We start from the raw sequence: 17,320 nt of genomic DNA, 5'->3' as shown, positions 1-17,320 counted from the left end.
CGTATTTCTCTTCCACTTCTTATACCACAGTTATGTACTCAATAAAGAGAAAGTGCCCTGGCATGCCACATTTGACATGCTACACTGTAAAGAAAAGAAAAAAGACTTGCGCAATTCTGATCTATGTTTATGGAAAGAACACAGATGTAGCAGTTAGAGCTTTTGATACTTTCACATATATGACTTTTAGTATATGCCCATGTATAAGCAATGTTGAATAAGTGGAAAGCCCAATTTAAAATGTGTCACTAGTTGAAGAAACAGTAGTTGACAAGGGTCAATAGTACATAGATTTTAGCTCTGGCATACTTCAATGAATGTGTCATTGAGCAAAAACAATAAAACAGTTAAAACTTAAAAAGTAGATTTAAACATAAAATAAAACTGTGCAATATCTTAAAAAATCATTTTAGGAGAAGGAAGACAGATACAATTGTTTATTTCATCAGTTTATTTTCGCTTTGGGTGTCCTTTAATCCGGAAAGTATAACTTTTTCCACACATTGTTTTGTTACTGCCTTATTCCTAAATGGATTACATTCATTTTTTTCCATCATAATTCTACACACAACACCCCATAATGACAATGGGAAAAAAGTTTACTTGAGTTTTTGGCAAATGTATTAAGAATTAAAAAAATTCAGAAATCACGTGTACATAAGTATGGTCAGTTCTGGTCAGGAACCAGTCTAACGAAGGCTTTTTATAAGCCGAAAGCTCACTGTTTATCCATCTCTAAGTTAGCCAATAAATGGTATCATCCTGATTCAAAACTCCTTACATAAGTATACACAGCCTTTGCTCAGTACTTTGTCGATGCACCTTTGGAATCAATTACAGCCTCAAGTCTTTTTGAATATGATGTCACAAGCTTGGCTCCCCTATCCTTGGCCAGTTTCTCCCATTCCTCTTTGCAGTACCTGTCAAGCTCCATCAGGTTGGATGGAAAGCGTTTGTGCACAGCCATTTTAAGATTTCTCCAGAGATGTTCAATTGGATTCAAGTCTGGGCTCTGGCTGGAGCATTCAAGGACATTCACAGAGTTGCCCTGAAGCCACTTTTTTATTTTTTGGTTATGTGCTTAGGGTTGTTGTCCTGCTGACAGATTAACCATCACACCAGTCTTAGTTTAAGAGTGCTCTGAAGCAGGTTTTCATCCAGGATGTCTCTTGTGACATTCTGGTGGAAATTCTGGTGTTTAGCTCATCTTGGTAGAGGAGATCATAGCATAGAGGGTTACAATAAACCAGCCAGTGAGTCTTTTTAGGGTTAAAATAAAGTTTTATCTGTCAGTCAAACAATGTCCAAAACAGCAACAAAAATACGCTACAATACCATTTCAGAAAATGTGTGCTCATGCACACCAAGTCAATACCACAAAAATACAAAGATTCACAAATGTTGCAAAATGATTAAAAATGTATTCAAAATATCTTTGATTATTTATAATGCTATACATTCAGCTTATGCAGTGCCAGACCCAAAAACTGTGCTTCTCCTTTAAAACCAATGGGTCACGTGTAGCCACACCATACATATACACTATAAAACAAGAAAATAGTCAGGACAATAAGCCACTTCAGCCCTACCTCCTGGCTATATTGTAAAGTGCACTATATATATCGCAGGCCTGTATCAGTCCTTGTAGATCCTAAAACAATGAATATGAACTTCTGAATCCTCTTATTTCACCTTTCTAATAACCACTGATAAAGTTCATACTGTTACATGTTCTCCAAGACTATTCTTAGCATTCACCTGGAAAGTGCTTCAGTTAACAGTTCAATTTTCCACATATGGTGTGCACAATATTTTGTGTATGTGCCAAGATTGTACGCCTACCACGCGTCCAACTGTGGTGGCTTTCACTCACCTGTCCCTATATGATAGGATCAGTCCACCACTCTGTCCCCACTCACTCTGGAGAAGTTGCTCCACTTGTGGATTATACAGGCGTCCACGCCACTCTTGCCTGTGCTATGCCCCTGCCTGGGACATCTCCCTTGGCTCGGGCTCAGTCCTTCTGTGCAGCCTATGGTCAAGCGCCTACTCCGCCGCTCTCAATGCGGTCCTCCGATCTGTGCATTCAAATGCTGCTGCTAGTGCAGGGCTCCTCATCACTCAAGCGGCTGACGTCACCCCGCTCAGCTTGGACGGTGGCTTACTGGATCCAAAAAAACGTGTTTCAGCTGTGTCCTAGCCTTCATCAGAATCAGCAACCTTTGCATTGCCATCTTGTGGACATTTATAGTTGGTGCACTCCAGGCTTTACCATTCCTTTCCAAATAGGTTAACTCTTTGCCTGCCTTTTCACTTCCTAATCTATTCTTTCCAGTGCAACAATATGCTCACATTTTTCTTTTACTATTTTTCATAAAAAATACACTACACTTGGTATTCAGCAGGGGTGTAGTCACACACAAGACAGGCAGCCTTTTGTGTCTGTACCAACCCTACCTTGGGTTCTCTTCAGGGTCACTGCGTGCCACCCCTGTTACTATCCACAGCCTCACTGGCTCTTGAGTGACACCCACGGGCCTAATGGCAGTCCTTGGCGCGTGAAATGGTGCACGCAAAGTTTTGCGCGCGATCTGTTAAAGCTTTGTGCGTGCTAACTACTTAGCACCCTAGTTAGCACGCCCAAAGCCTTAAGACGTGCTAACTGAGTTAGCACCGGTTAGTGAATCAGGCCCAGAGAGCTGCAGCTTCTTTTGCAAGTCATGCAGGTGAGCCAATTAACCCTCTCTCTGCTAGACTCAGGCCTTGACTTGGAGGAGTCATGTGTAAGGCCCACTCTGCTCCTATTACACACCAGTCCTGGATCCCAAACAAATCTGCACAATAGAGGTGTAGCTAATTTGCAACAACATTCACTACCCATGACCTTTTCCTCCAAATTCATGGCAGAACTCAGCAGAGGTTTGCACTGTACCTTACACGTTGTACACTACAGTCATTTAATTAATTAATTTATTTATTTAGGTATTTATATAGTGCCAGCACATTACGCAGTGCTGTACAGAGTATATTGTCTTGTCGCTAACTGTCCCTCACAGGGGCTTACAATCTAGTCCCTAGCATATTGATATGTCCATGTATGTATAGTGTAGTGCATGTATAATAGTCTAGGGCCAATTTTTTTAGGTGGAAGCCAATTAACTTAACTGGGATGTGGAAGGAAACCGGAGTGCCTGTCGGAAACCCACACAGACACAGGGAGAACATACAAACTCCTTGCAGATGTTGACCTGGCTGTGATTCGAACCGGGGACCCAGCACAGCAAGGCGAGAGCACTAACCACTACGCCACCTTTCTGGCCATCTTACCCTCTATCCTGACTAGTCCCTAGTTTCCGCACATACTGACACCACCATACTTCACTTTAGGGATGGAATTGGCCTGGTGATGAGCAGTACATGGTTTCCTCAAAACCTGACCTTGGCATTAACATCAAAGAATTTAATCTTTGTCTCATCAGACCATAGAATTTTGTTTCTGATGGTCTGAGAGTCCTTCAGGTGCCTTTTGACAAACTCCAGACAGGCAGCTGCCTTGTACCTTTTATTAACCTCCTAAACGGTATGCCCGACACTGTGTCGGGCAAGGAAAACTTGCTGAAAGAAGTATGTCGACGTGGTCATGACGTCAGCTCTGATAGGGGTACATTCCTGTTGTGCCAGCCTGAACATCTGTCTTCAAACCATTACTGTGAGTGTGTCTCTTCGATAATCAATAGAGCCATATCAGTTTTTTTAGACTGCTGATCTAGACATGTTAGAAGGAGTTTCACAACTGCCAGGGAATGTTTGCATTCTTCTCTTGCTACAATTAAGTAAACACAGCTGTTTGGATGCGGCTCTCACTGCAGGGAGCTTTCTATTGAAAAAGTCCTGTGTTTAACTGTTTGAATGCTGTAAATAATCTTTGAAACCAAAGAAGAAATGCTGGGTTTCATACCGCTTTAAGTTATTTTGATCACAATAAAATATGCACAAGTTAGTCACTATAGCAAAACCACTGACAGCAGAAGTGTAGAACATTAAATATCTCATTTTAACAACACCTGCCAAGAGGTGAGATATTTATAAGGCAGCAAAGACAAGGGTTAAACTTTGACAAGGGTCAAATCATGATGGATTGATGACTTGGCTACAGCATCTCCATAATTTTGGGTCTTCTTGGGTATTCCCAATATGCAGTGGTTGGTAATTATTAAAACTGATCCAAGGAAAGACACCCAGTGAACTGGTGATACGGTCATGTCGTACAGCAAAGACTAGACAACAGGGCCGGATTTGTACTTTTTATCGCCCAATGCTCACTATCACCAGCCACCCTCACCGATAGCATTTCTTTACCCCTTCACATACACACAATTTATTTGCAAGATTTCCAAGCAAGAGCAGGTAGGCATCGTTCTTTTCTCATTAAGTATAGGTAGCTTTACCACAGTATAGGTAGTCTCCCCCCCCCCCCCCCTGATTTAGTATAGGTAGTTGCCCTCCAGTATAGGTAGCTGTCACCCTGTATAGCTATCTGTCCCCACAGTGTAGGCAGCTGTCCCTTTAGTATAGATAGCTGTCCCCAAGTATAGGTAGCCTGTCCCCCTATATAAAGTAGCTGCCTCTCTGTGTAGGCAGCTGCCCCCCTGTTTAGGTAGCTGTCCTCCTGTATAAGTAGCTGTCCCCCTCTGTATAAGTAGCTGTCCCCTCCCTGTATAGGTAGCTGTCCCCCGTTATAGGTAGCCTGCTCCCCTGTATAAGTAGTTGCTCCCCTGTGTGAGTAGCTGTCCCTCAGTATAGGTAGATGCACCCCCCTGTATAAGTAGCCTGCTCTCCCTTGTATAAGTAGCTGCCCCCCTGTGTGGGTAGCTGTCCTCCCTGTATAGGTAGCTTCCCCCCCCCCATATAGGTAGCCTGACCCCCTGTATGGGTAGCCTGCCCTCTGTATAGGTTGCCTGCCCCCCCGTATCGGCAGCCTGCCCCTCTGTACTGGTAGCTGCCCCCCAGTATAGGTAGCTGAGCTGCCCCCCCCCCCAAAAAAAAAATTGGTAGCCCATCCCCCCAGTCAGCCCACTCATTAACAGATCTGCGGACTCTTCTGCTCTTCCACCTTAAAGTCTGTGTCCCTTTCCACTTGTTACACTGTTGGCATAGTCTGTCAGATCAGCGGCAATCCATAATGGAGATGCAACGATACCCAGTATCAGCAGCCACCTCTGGAAGGAAGTGAAATCACAGTTCACTTCCTGCACGTGGAAGCCGCTGATACTGGGCATCACTGCCTGCCTCTATTACGGATCGCTGCTGATCTGTCTGACTATGCCAACAGCATAGCCAGTGGAGGCAGACACGGACTTTGAAGTGGAAGAAAGGAAGAGCAGCAGTTCTGTTAATGAGTGGGCGAGCTGCAACATACTACCGCCCCAGCTTCCCCAGGCACCCTAGGCACAGGCCCATGCGGCCTTTGCCTAACTCCGGCCCTGATAGACAAGCAAAGACATAGTCTGATTGCAAAGAAGAGTCACCATAGCAAGCAAATACTGAAGAAATACTTGATGCTGGCAATGAGAAAAAGTGTCAGAACACATATTGCATCACAAATTATGACCAATCAGAGTTTCTGTGCTGAACCCTGTAACGGAGACTTGAGCATTATAACTGGACCATGCAGAAGTAGAAGAAGGTGGTAAAAAGAAAAAGAGTTGCCAAACTTTTTAAAAGTGTCACAATCACTCCCTATAACATGATGCTTTTACTGCCTTAACTTAACAAATGCAAGTACCGTATATACTCGCATACAAGCTGAATTTTTGACCCCCAAAAAGGGGGTCAAAAGTTGGGGGGTCGGCTTGTATGCGAATCTGGTGCTGGTGATGGTGGTCCGAGCCCCCCGCACTGTCACCCCATCCCCCCCCCCCCCCCCCCCCCGCGGCCGCCGCTGCCGCTGCAATTACTTGCCCGGCGCCGCTTCTTCTATTCCCCTCCTGTCCGGCTCCGTAAATTACTGCAGCGCTCTTCACGGCGGCTGCAGTAGAGAGAGAGAGCGGTTCCCATAGCAACTGCCGCTACAGGAAGCCGCGCTCTTCGCTGCTTCCTGTCTGATCACAGCAGCCACCGTGAAGAGTGCTGCTGTCCTACGGAGCCAGAGAGGAGGTGAATAGAAGAAGCGGCGCCTGCTAAGGTAAAAGCAGCGGCGGCCGCGGGGGAGAGGGGAGGCGGGGGGGCACTGGGGCACTACCTAGCGATACTGGGGCACTATACTAGCGATACTGGGGCACTATACTAGCGATACTGGGGCACTATACTAGCTATATTGGGGCGCTATACTAGCTATAATGGGCACTATACTAGCTACACTGGGCACTATACTAGCTATAATGGGCACTATACTAGCTATACTGGGGCACTATACTAGCTGCACTGGGCACTATACTAGCTATAATGGGCACTATATTAGCTATAATGGGCACTATACTAGCTATACTGGGGCACTATACTAGCTACACTGGGCACTATACTAGCTATAATGGACACTATACTAGCTATATTGGGGCACTATACTAGCTATACTGGGCACTATACTAGCTATACTGGGGCACTATACTAGCTGCACTGGGCACTATACTAGCTATAATGGGCACTATACTAGCTATAATGGGCACTATACTAGCTACACTGGGCACTATACTAGCTATAATGGGCACTATACTAGCTATACTGGGGCACTATACTAGCTGCACTGGGCACTATACTAGCTATAATGGGCACTATACTAGCTATACTGGGCACTATACTAGCTATAATGGACACTATACTAGCTATACTGGGGCACTATGCTAGCTATACTGGGCACTATACTAGCTATACTGGGGCACTATACTAGCTGCACTGGGCACTATACTAGCTATAATGGGCACTATACTAGCTATAATGGGCACTATACTAGCTATAATGGGCACTATACTAGCTATACTGGGGCACTATACTAGCTACACTGGGCACTATACTAGCTATAATGGACACTATACTAGCTATACTGGGGCACTATACTAGCTATACTGGGCACTATACTAGCTATACTGGGGCACTATACTAGCTGTACTGGGGCACTATACTAGCTGTACTGGGGCACTATACTAGCTGTACTGGGCACTATACTAGCTATACTGGGCACTATACTAGCTATACTGGGCACTATACTAGCGATACTGGGACACACTAGGGGAATAAGGCGGCCAGCATTTCCTACCCCCGGCTTATATGGGGGTCAATCATTTTTTACTGGTTTGTTAAGTAAAAGTGGGGGGGTCGGCTTATATGCGGGTCGGCTTATATGCGAGTATATACGGTAAGTGTTAACTGTGTTTAGTTATTTAAAAATCAACAGATTTAAAGTTCTCTAAAACTTCAGGCAACCTGGACACATAAGAAAATACAGGGAGTGCAGAATTATTAGGCAAGTGGTATTTTTGAGGAATAATTTTATTATTGAACAACAACCATGTTCTCAATGAACCCAAAAAACGAATTAATATCAAAGCTGAATATTTTTGAAAGTAGTTTTTAGTTTGTTTTTAGTTTTAGCTATTTTAGGGGGATATCTGTGTGTGCAGGTGACTATTACTGTGCATTATTATTAGGCAACTTAACAAAAAACAAATATATACCCATTTCAATTATTTATTTTTACCAGTGAAACCAATATAACATCTCAACATTCACAAATATACATTTCTGACATTCAAAAACAAAACAAATCAGTGACCAATATAGCCACCTTTCTTTGCAAGGACACTCAAAAGCCTGCCATCCATGGACTCTGTCAGTGTTTGGATCTGTTCACCATCAACATTGCGTGCAGCAGCAACCACAGCCTCCCAGACACTGTTCAGAGAGGTGTACTGTTCTCCCTCCTTTCCACGCCAGAAGGACACTGGCCAAAACGCAATACTTTAGATTACTCAGTAAAAGACTTTACCACTTATTGGACACAGCCAAACATGGTATTTTGAACTTTTCAGATAATTCTTTAACATTCTCTCTTTTCTCTATTTCTATCGAACCTATCTGTTCAACTGCTCGATATATTTGTCTGGCAGTTTATTGTATATTTTTTGTGTATATTTTATATAATAAAACTATAGATTTAATTGTGCAAATATTTGCTCTTGTTACCTGATTATTCTGATCCATGCTAGAACTCTATCCTCAAGAAGAGACACACTACCAAATTATCTTATTTTTATAAACTATTCGATTTGGCTAGTTAGGTTGCAAATAACTATTTTTTCTTCCTTTTAGGAATAGCTAGTCTAAGGTCTCTCCACCTCATTTGAATCTGGAGAGTGGTGGCAGCAAATACCAGATTTCTAGTGCGAAATCAATAACTTTTTTGTACCGGTTATACATACAGTTGAGATTGAATCCTGTATGAGCACACCATCCAATCTTAAATGTTTACTTTGCTCATAGTGTATGCACCTTCAGAAGCCTGTGGATGAAACTTGAATGGCAACTGTGACATAGTAAGAGGGGGCCAGCGGGTGTTTGTCACAATAAAAATACAAAACAAAAATCAACAATAATACAAAAAACATAATCAAAATACAGACAGAGATGGTGAGAATTTGGAAGCGATAGATAATTCAAAATACCAAATTCAGTTTGGGACTGGTCACTGGAAATAGTTTCTAGCATACAGTTTATTAAACATATTGGGCCCAATCCAATTCACTTTTTTTCCTTAAGTTATCTCGTAGGTGATATTTCACATTATCAATAAAATGCCTTTCAAGCTGTCAGCAAGCAAGAAAAGTTGCAGAGTGATGAAAAGTTTTTTTTTTTGGGGGGGGGGGGGGGGGGGGCTTTTTTGGCTTCACATGCCAGCGTTATTGAAATAAAAGATAATGACAGGACACGATTGCAAGAGAATAAAATATGGTTTATGTGATCAGAACAATGATGAATAAAACAATGAATAATGTTGACAGTACATTTCCCCCTACATTTTGCTATTTTTTTTAATTGCAGAGTGTTAGAAAGTTAGATGAAAAATTATCTCCTAGGAGAACATTTTGGAGAAAATGTGAATAGGAGAAGGGCCATTGGCCCATATGCAATCCACTGTTCACCTGAGTTTTCTCCTAGGTGATATTTTTAAACTTGTCACTAAATGCCTTTTAAGGCACCAGAAAGCAAGAGCATACTCAAAATAATTTTGATAGCACCTTTTACCTATTTTTTTGGTACTTTTTTTAGTTGAAAAGTGGTGGAAAGCTATTTCAAATCGAAGGTAAAAATTCTCTCTTAGCAGGTGAAAAAGTAAATTGCATATGGCCCATTGAGTCAAACTTGAAACTAGTTCCAAATGAAAATACCACAAGTTAATATTTTATCTAGCTCCAACCCAGAAATAAACAGGAAATCTCTAACAACACTGGAAACTCTTTTGTAGTTCTACCTATTATAGGTAAATTCTTCTCCTCAACTCATTCAAAAAGTTAACACAATGGATAGAACATGTCCTTCAAATATGCACATACTGTATCTCACTGTCTACACTCCACATCATATGGCCATTCATCACTACACAATCCTTATTTGTTAGCCAATAATCTCTCCTTCCTCAATTGAGTTCCTTCCACCAAATTGCTGTTCAACCTTAGCCCATACTGGAGAGCCTTACATCTTTTCCATCCCAGTCTACATAATTTGGCCAGTCTGCAATCATTGAGCAATCCATTACCTATGGTCATTCATTTTTTTACTCACAATCCATGTCAGTTTCACAGTGTGCTCTTCCCCCTTAATCCACATCTTTTGTCTTTTTCTGAAATCCATGTGTATCACCTGTCAATATCAGGTTCAATTTGGAAATGTCTTAATAGTAAACACATTTCAGCTTGGGTTCTCACTAAAAGACACAGATGCTGTACCATCAGCTTTATAAATATATTTCACTAACTATACAGCATGTTCTGAATTTTTTTTATTAGCTACTCCCTTTGAACCTCCGTGTACTTTTGAGACCCTTGGCTTACCTATCAACGTCTTTCACAGTCTGTCTGAGGAATCCAAGTAAACTATAATTTCTAAAGTAATTTATACATACTACCTCATATCATATAATAATTATTATCACATTTCAATATGTTGTCTAGCCTTTTTTGTTTTTTGTTGTTGTCATGTTTGATATTTTGGTTTTGGATATTTATTATACAGTGAAAATGTACAACATGCCCTTGTGTATTTTTGTAGAAAATTTAATTAACATTTAAACTCCCTTTTTTTTAACCATTTACCAGCAACCTAGCGTATTAAAACGTCATGCTTTTGCCTGTTAATGGCAACATTACGTTTTAATAAGTTGCGCGTTCCCACCGCCGCTCCGCACGTGTGCGCGCCGCTACCGCCGCTGTTTCCGTTGAGTTCCCGTGCTGGGTGATTGGGGAAGAGGACCGAGAGGTCCTCTACCCAATCGCACTGCCTGGAGTGAATGGACGCGACCGCGAACAGCGGCCGCGTCCATTCATAAAACAGGAAACTTAAAGTTTTTAATAAAGAGTAAAAAAAAAAAAGTGATCACTTCCTATACGGGAGAGTACAGTATAAGCTGAACAGAGGCGCCAAAAGGATAAAAACAGTATTTAAAATATTTAAAAAGTTGCTAAGGGGGCAGTGGTGGACTACACCTCTTCTAAGCAGACACAAAAATACTGTGTAATATAACAAGGAAAAATGTATTGGTACACTCCAGGGTTTTTATACTAAGTTAGTATAAAAACCTTAGAGTGTACCAATACATTTTTCCTTGTTATATTACACAGTATTTTTGTGTCTGCTTAGAAGGGGTGTAGTCCACCACTGCCCCCTTAGCAACTTTTTAAATATTTTAAATACTGTTTTTATCCTTTTGGCGCCTCTGTTCAGCTTATACTGTACCATATATCCACCCTTGGTGGAGGGGGATACCCCCTTTTTCTTCACGTCTACAGAGAGGGACTTCTTAATCCTGAGTGGGGACAGGTCAAACTCCTCACCTGCTTATTTAGTGGTTGCCTGTAGGTAACCCGGGTTTGTGAGTATACATTTTTACTCCTTTCCATTATACCATTTTGCCTTAACTTACTACAGTATATTGGGCTCTCGATTCCTCTCTTCTTTGTATACGGGAGAGTGTTCAGCCATCTTGTGGCCAAAAAGTATATTACACATACAAAGCACATACATATGCAAGTACATACACACTATTAATAAAATTACACTTACAACCTTCCCCCCCCCCCCCAAAAAAAAAAAAACACTTGTAAAAAAAATCAGCTTAAAATAAATAAATAAATAGTTGCCTTAGGGACTCAACTTTTTTAATCTATATTTTATGGGGGAAAATTAATTTTAATGTATTATATAGGGGCAAAAAAAACCCCAGAAAAATAACACCTCTATTTCAAAATAATATATTGTCGCCATACATTGTGATAGGGACATAATTTAAACGGTTTAATAAACGGGACAACTGGGCAAATAAAATGTGTTTGTTTTATCCACAGGAGAATGTTTAATTTTAAAACTATAATGGCTGAAAACTGAGAAATAATGATTTTTTTTCATTTTTTTTCATTTTTTTTCCCATTAAAACGCATTTAGAATAAAAAAATTCTTAGCAAAATGTACTACCCACAGAAAGCCTAATTGGTGGCGAAAAAAACGAGGTATAGATCATTTTCTTGTGATAAGTAGTAATAAAGTTATTAGGGAATAAAATGGAGGAGCACTGACAAGTGAAAATTGCTCTGGTCCGTTAGAGTAAAAACCCTTGGGGGTTAACATGGTTAAATAATTGTTTACTTTTACTTGACACATTTCCTAAGGGTTTCCTGTGCATGCAAATCATAACATGTATTTTGGAGGCCCCCGACCTTTTCTCCTCTCTACTGAAAAGTATATTTTCATTTTAAACATAAAAAATACAGGTTTTGTGGTGTACTTTGTTTAATTATTAGAACTAATAACATTTTAACACTGATTGGATCTAGGCATAGAACAAAGTATTTTCTTTTTATTCACTCAAACTAGTTTTTATTAAAATGCATTAATACACTGTCAACCTGGTTAGTTTTAAACTCATCCTTCTAAGCTATTAAAAGTGTGCTATTTTTAGTCTCAACTCTCTGCCGATGGCACACAGGTGAACAATCACTCCCAACTACAGTACTGTTGTAAATTCCACAGTCTTGAAAAATCATTGTGTGGCTATACTTCTCACGAATTGCTAATAAAAATATTTTGTCTGATTCTTGAAGCGTATAGATTAAGTGACTATTGCATGTGCTTCTTCTAATAAAGTTAATCTTATCTGCAAAACAGGACGTTCCTAATCAGTTAAGCATCAGCATTATTTTTATTTCTTAACGTTTCCAAACTCACTGTACATGAAAGGACAAATGGTATTGATCGTAATATGTAAGTTGACATATTTATTTGGGCACATTTCCTGTTCTATCCTGTTTTTCTAATGCTACAATAAATTGACAAAGTACAAGTATGCACCCCAGGGCCTTCATGAAATATACGGTTGTAAAAACGTTTATCACAGAAGACGTTTATCTAAATTACTTAACTTCAGTTTTCCAGATCCCAGCAAGCCAATAAGTACTCCAAAAAAATCTAAACTGTAGATTAATCTACTCAAGTATTTTGTAACACTTTTTCACTCAATGGACTAATCTTACATAAGATGCTCAAATATCTCCTGTGAAAAAAAAATATTGCGTAAAAGACTATATACAAGAAATTTAGCATTCAAGTCAGGCAATTACATATACATATGCTGGTCTTTACTTCACTCTGTTTCAAGTATTTAGAGTGAGATTTGATATCTTAATAGAGAGTGCCTCTGAGGTAGCAGTATGAAGATGAAAGCATGAGTAAGATTGTATTTGGGCCAAATGAGAAATCTTTTGCAGTAAATATCAGCCTTTATACTAACAGCCGTTTAGATAGATAAAACATCTTGGCTGTCAAGGCTAAAAATAGTGTTTTTGAAACCAACATTGCCTGGACACTACTGTAATCTCTATTTGCATATCTTCTGAATATATCATGGATGAACAAAATCTATCACTTTCTGCATGAAGAATTTAATTAAATACCGTTAATTACTTTTTTCTAGCAACTACACTGCACCAAAATAAAACCAAAATCTGTGTTGAATTAGATTAAGTTTATTGTATTACTCCAAATATAATTATTGCATAGAACAGGGTTTGGAGTGACAGTTTTCAGAATCTAGGACTATTTATGTTTTTCTTTCCATTTTAAAAGATAAATGAAAAAAAATGAGGTCTTAGGAATTTTTTTAAATGTTTGTTTTGATATTTACTGTGTGTTCTCCTTTATTCCATTCCCTCAGGGGCCTTTCACACTGGCGCAGTGCAGTGCGACATTTTGCTGCCGCCTAACTCTAGGGCAATAAAAGTCTATGGGGAAGTTCACATGGCATGCAGTGCACTGGATGTACCCTACCTAATGCGAGCGCATCCCTACGTTACTGTGTGGTGGACCGGAATTCATGTACTATATACTACAATATTGCAAAGAAAATAAACAGTTCAGACTTCCGGTTCCGGCGCCTGTGAAGGAAGACGGCAGTGTAAGGAGCTCCGATCACGGACCTCCGCCCGCTCTATCACCAGCAAAAGTGCCCGCTTCGCAGTGTGAGAGCAGGGGAGACAGCGGACAACCTCCAGAGCTTGGGAGACGTGGAATGGACTGCTATTTACTTCGGTCCGACGCTAAACAGTCTATGGCCGGGGTTCCCAATATGGAGCCTAAGGGCAAAGAGCGGAAGAACCAGCAGGAAAAGCAGAGCTCTCCACCTGGTAAGGCGACGGCGAATAAATATGTGCAGGATGAGGCCAGTGACACTGATGACCCTGCGGATGAAGGTGAAAACCCTGCAGATACACTAGACTATGCTGAAATTGCGGATGCAGTAGTGTCTAAGCTGACCCCGGAGCTGCATAACATGATTCAATCCAATGCGACATAATTCCTTAAAGAGGAATTCCAGTGAAAATAATGTAATAAAAAAGTGCTTCATTTTTACAATAATTATGTATAAATGATTTAGTCAGCATTTGCCCATTGTAAAATCTTTTAAAGCCCTGATTTACATTCTGACATTTATTGCATGGTGAAATTTTTACTGTGGGCAGGTGATGTAGCTGCTGCATTCTTTTTTGGCAGTTGAAAACAGCTGTAAACAGCTATTTCCCACAATGCAGTGAGGTTCACAGACAGGAAACTGCCAAGAGTACGTACTCAGAATTTCTTTGTGGGAGGGGATTCACCACAATATCAGCCATACAGCGCCCCCTGATGGTTTGTTTGTGAAAAGGAATAGATTTTTCATGTAAAAGGGGGTATCAGCTACTGATTGGGATAAAGTTCAATTCTTGGTGGGAGTTTCTCTTTAAGCAGATACACAAACACATCCAGGCCCATTTAAATAGACGTAAACAAGCAGAAAGCAGGATCTCTAAGTTAGAAGATGACAGAGTTAAGCATAAGGAGCGCATCAAAAAGCTGGAAACTAGCAACAAGGAAATGTATGACAAAATGCCTGGAGAATAGATCACGCAGAAATAATCTAAGAATGGTGGGCCTTCCCGAATCCTTTGCAGCCAACACACTGCATGATCTCTACTCAGTCACATTACCACAACTGCTGGGATTATCATCCCCATGCAAAATAGAGCATGCAAATAGAATCGGACCCCCCAAAGACTGCAACACGCAAAAAGGTCCTTGCGTGGTTATCATGAAGTTTCTTGACTTTACTGAAAAAACTGCCATAATGAAGGCATATAGGGAAGCAAAACAACCTTTAAATCACCAAGATCATACCCTAAGACTCTTTAATGATTATTCCCTGGAAGTTTCCAAAGCGAGACAACAATTCAACAAAGTGTGCTCACTATGCATCAATAAAAATGTGAGATTCATGCTGATGTATCCAGCTGCCTTGAAAATTAGATGACCAAAAAAATGATCATATGTTCAAATCGGCTCGAGAAGCGGAAGTGTTCATGGAATCACTGACAAAAGATGGCGACACTTAGATACCTGCTACGTTGCACCGTACCTATCACTTCGATAAAGTTAATTAGCATTAAGTTGTTTTCAATACTCAACACCCATAAGAGACTTCGTTAAGGAGTCTCTAACTTCTACACAGGGCACTGACAATCGTAGATGCACTTTCAAGTGCGCTTTGCAAAGACGGACGGACTACTGCGAGAAGATGCTACTACTCCTTTTTGTTTTGTTTTCTTCTTACACTCCTGGTGTTTTGCATCTCTCCTCCGCGGACAGAGAGAAGCTGTTTTCCTCACAGGGAAGAAGTGAGGTCACGAAAAAGTTGGGAGCTAAAGTTTGGGTGAAACCCAAATCTTGTGACTATATGCTCCAGTTGTGGGTTTTTGTTTGGGGGGTTAGGGAAGAGGGAGGGGGTTATCTCCAGGATCGGCCCACTAAGTTCACTACAAGGTGGTTTGTAATATGTTATATCTCGACAACTTGTTATATGTATATGATAAGTTACTTAACTGATGCTAAAAATCACAAAATAATGACTGATGCCTCTCTGCATCTTGTCGTGGATTGTTAAGGGGCTACGCACCGCTGCCAAGAGGTCTCTAGTCCTATGTCATATCAAAAAGCTTAAAGAAGACATTGCTTTGCTCCAAGAGATCCACCTGACTAAGGAGATGTTCTGTTCAATGAAGACATTTTTGGGTGGGAGCAGTTTTTGGTTCTGCAGCACAGGGTAGAAAAGTGGGAGTTCTGACCCTTATACATAAAAACGTACGGGGGACAGTCATAGGTCACGAAGCAGACAAGCATGGTAGATGGGTAAAGGTAAAAATCAGGTTGGCAGCTGAAGTAGTAGAGTTGTTAAATGTATATGGGCCAAATGATGATAATACGCAAATTCTGACTTAAATGACACCCTCACTGCTAGAATCTTCCGGCTCCCATCTCATCATGGGAGGTGATTTCAATGCAGTGATGAATGATGTTGAGGATAGAACTTACAAAAATCTGAAAACGAATGTTACTACAAAGAGGTCGTTAAGGCTTAGCCAATTTACATCTGACGTCAACTTAACTGACTCTTGGAGGTTTCTCCACCCATATGACAGACAATTCACTTTTTTTCCGCTCCCCGTGATGTATGGTCGAGAATTGACTACTTATGTGTGTCAACCTCTTTGACTACAAGAATTGAAAAGTCAGACATTGCAGATTTATTAATCTCTGATCATTCGCCAATATACAGTTGTGTTCAAAATTATTCAACCCCCCACTGAAATTGAGTGTTTTGGCCAGTTTGACATTGATTTTGATCATTTCAGTTATCTTGTTTACAATTAAATCAAAGAGGCACTTGTAAGTCAGACAAATATAACATAACATGTATAATGAAATCACCACAAATGTCTTTTCTGTGCTCACATCATTATCAGTTTTATTCAACCCCCAAATGACAGTCATTCTTAGTCCTTAGTACAACATCCTTTTCCAGTTATAACAGCTTTTAAACGGGAAGCATAGCTTGACACAAGTGTCTTGCAGCAATCTACGGGTATCTTAGCCCATTCTTTGTGGGCAAAATCCTCCAGTTCAGTCACATTCTTAGGCTTGCGCGCTGCAACTGCTTTCTTTAAATCCCACCAGAGGTTCTCAATCGGATTTAAGTCTGGTGACTGCGATGGCCACTCCAAAATGTTCCGGCCTTTAATCTGCAACCATGCTCTAGTGCAGCGCCGTCCAACTGGTGGCCCGCGGGCCGCATCTGCCCTGCCAGGCCTCCTGTTGCGGCCCGCTCGTCTCCCCGAGATGCAGGCATGGCGTGCACTATGGGCGCCATGCCTGCTCCCTCTTGTATGGCCTCTCCTGTGTCCCCGTTGCCTCACAGCTCAGACCTCACAGATCGCGGCGACTGAGGCAAACAGAGTGCGCATAGTACCCGCACGGAGTACGTCACATGCGGAAGTGACATCATTAGTCACTTCCGCATGTGACATTCTGCCGCGCGGGTGTCGTGCGCATTCTGCTTGCTTCAGTCGCCGCGATCTGTGAGGTCTGAGCTGTGAAGCAGCGGCAGCGGGGACTAGTGGTGCTCAAATACCCCTTTTCAAAATTCGAGTTAGGTCGAATTCGAATAGTAAATTATTCGAGATCAGTCGAATATTCGAGTCGAATAATTTTTACTATTCGATTCGACCTCGGAATTCGAGCTCACTATTCGAGT

Source organism: Hyperolius riggenbachi, chromosome 10 (genome assembly GCF_040937935.1).
Source record: "Hyperolius riggenbachi isolate aHypRig1 chromosome 10, aHypRig1.pri, whole genome shotgun sequence".
NCBI lineage: Eukaryota > Metazoa > Chordata > Amphibia > Anura > Hyperoliidae > Hyperolius > Hyperolius riggenbachi.
This window is presented reverse-complemented; position numbering follows the sequence as displayed.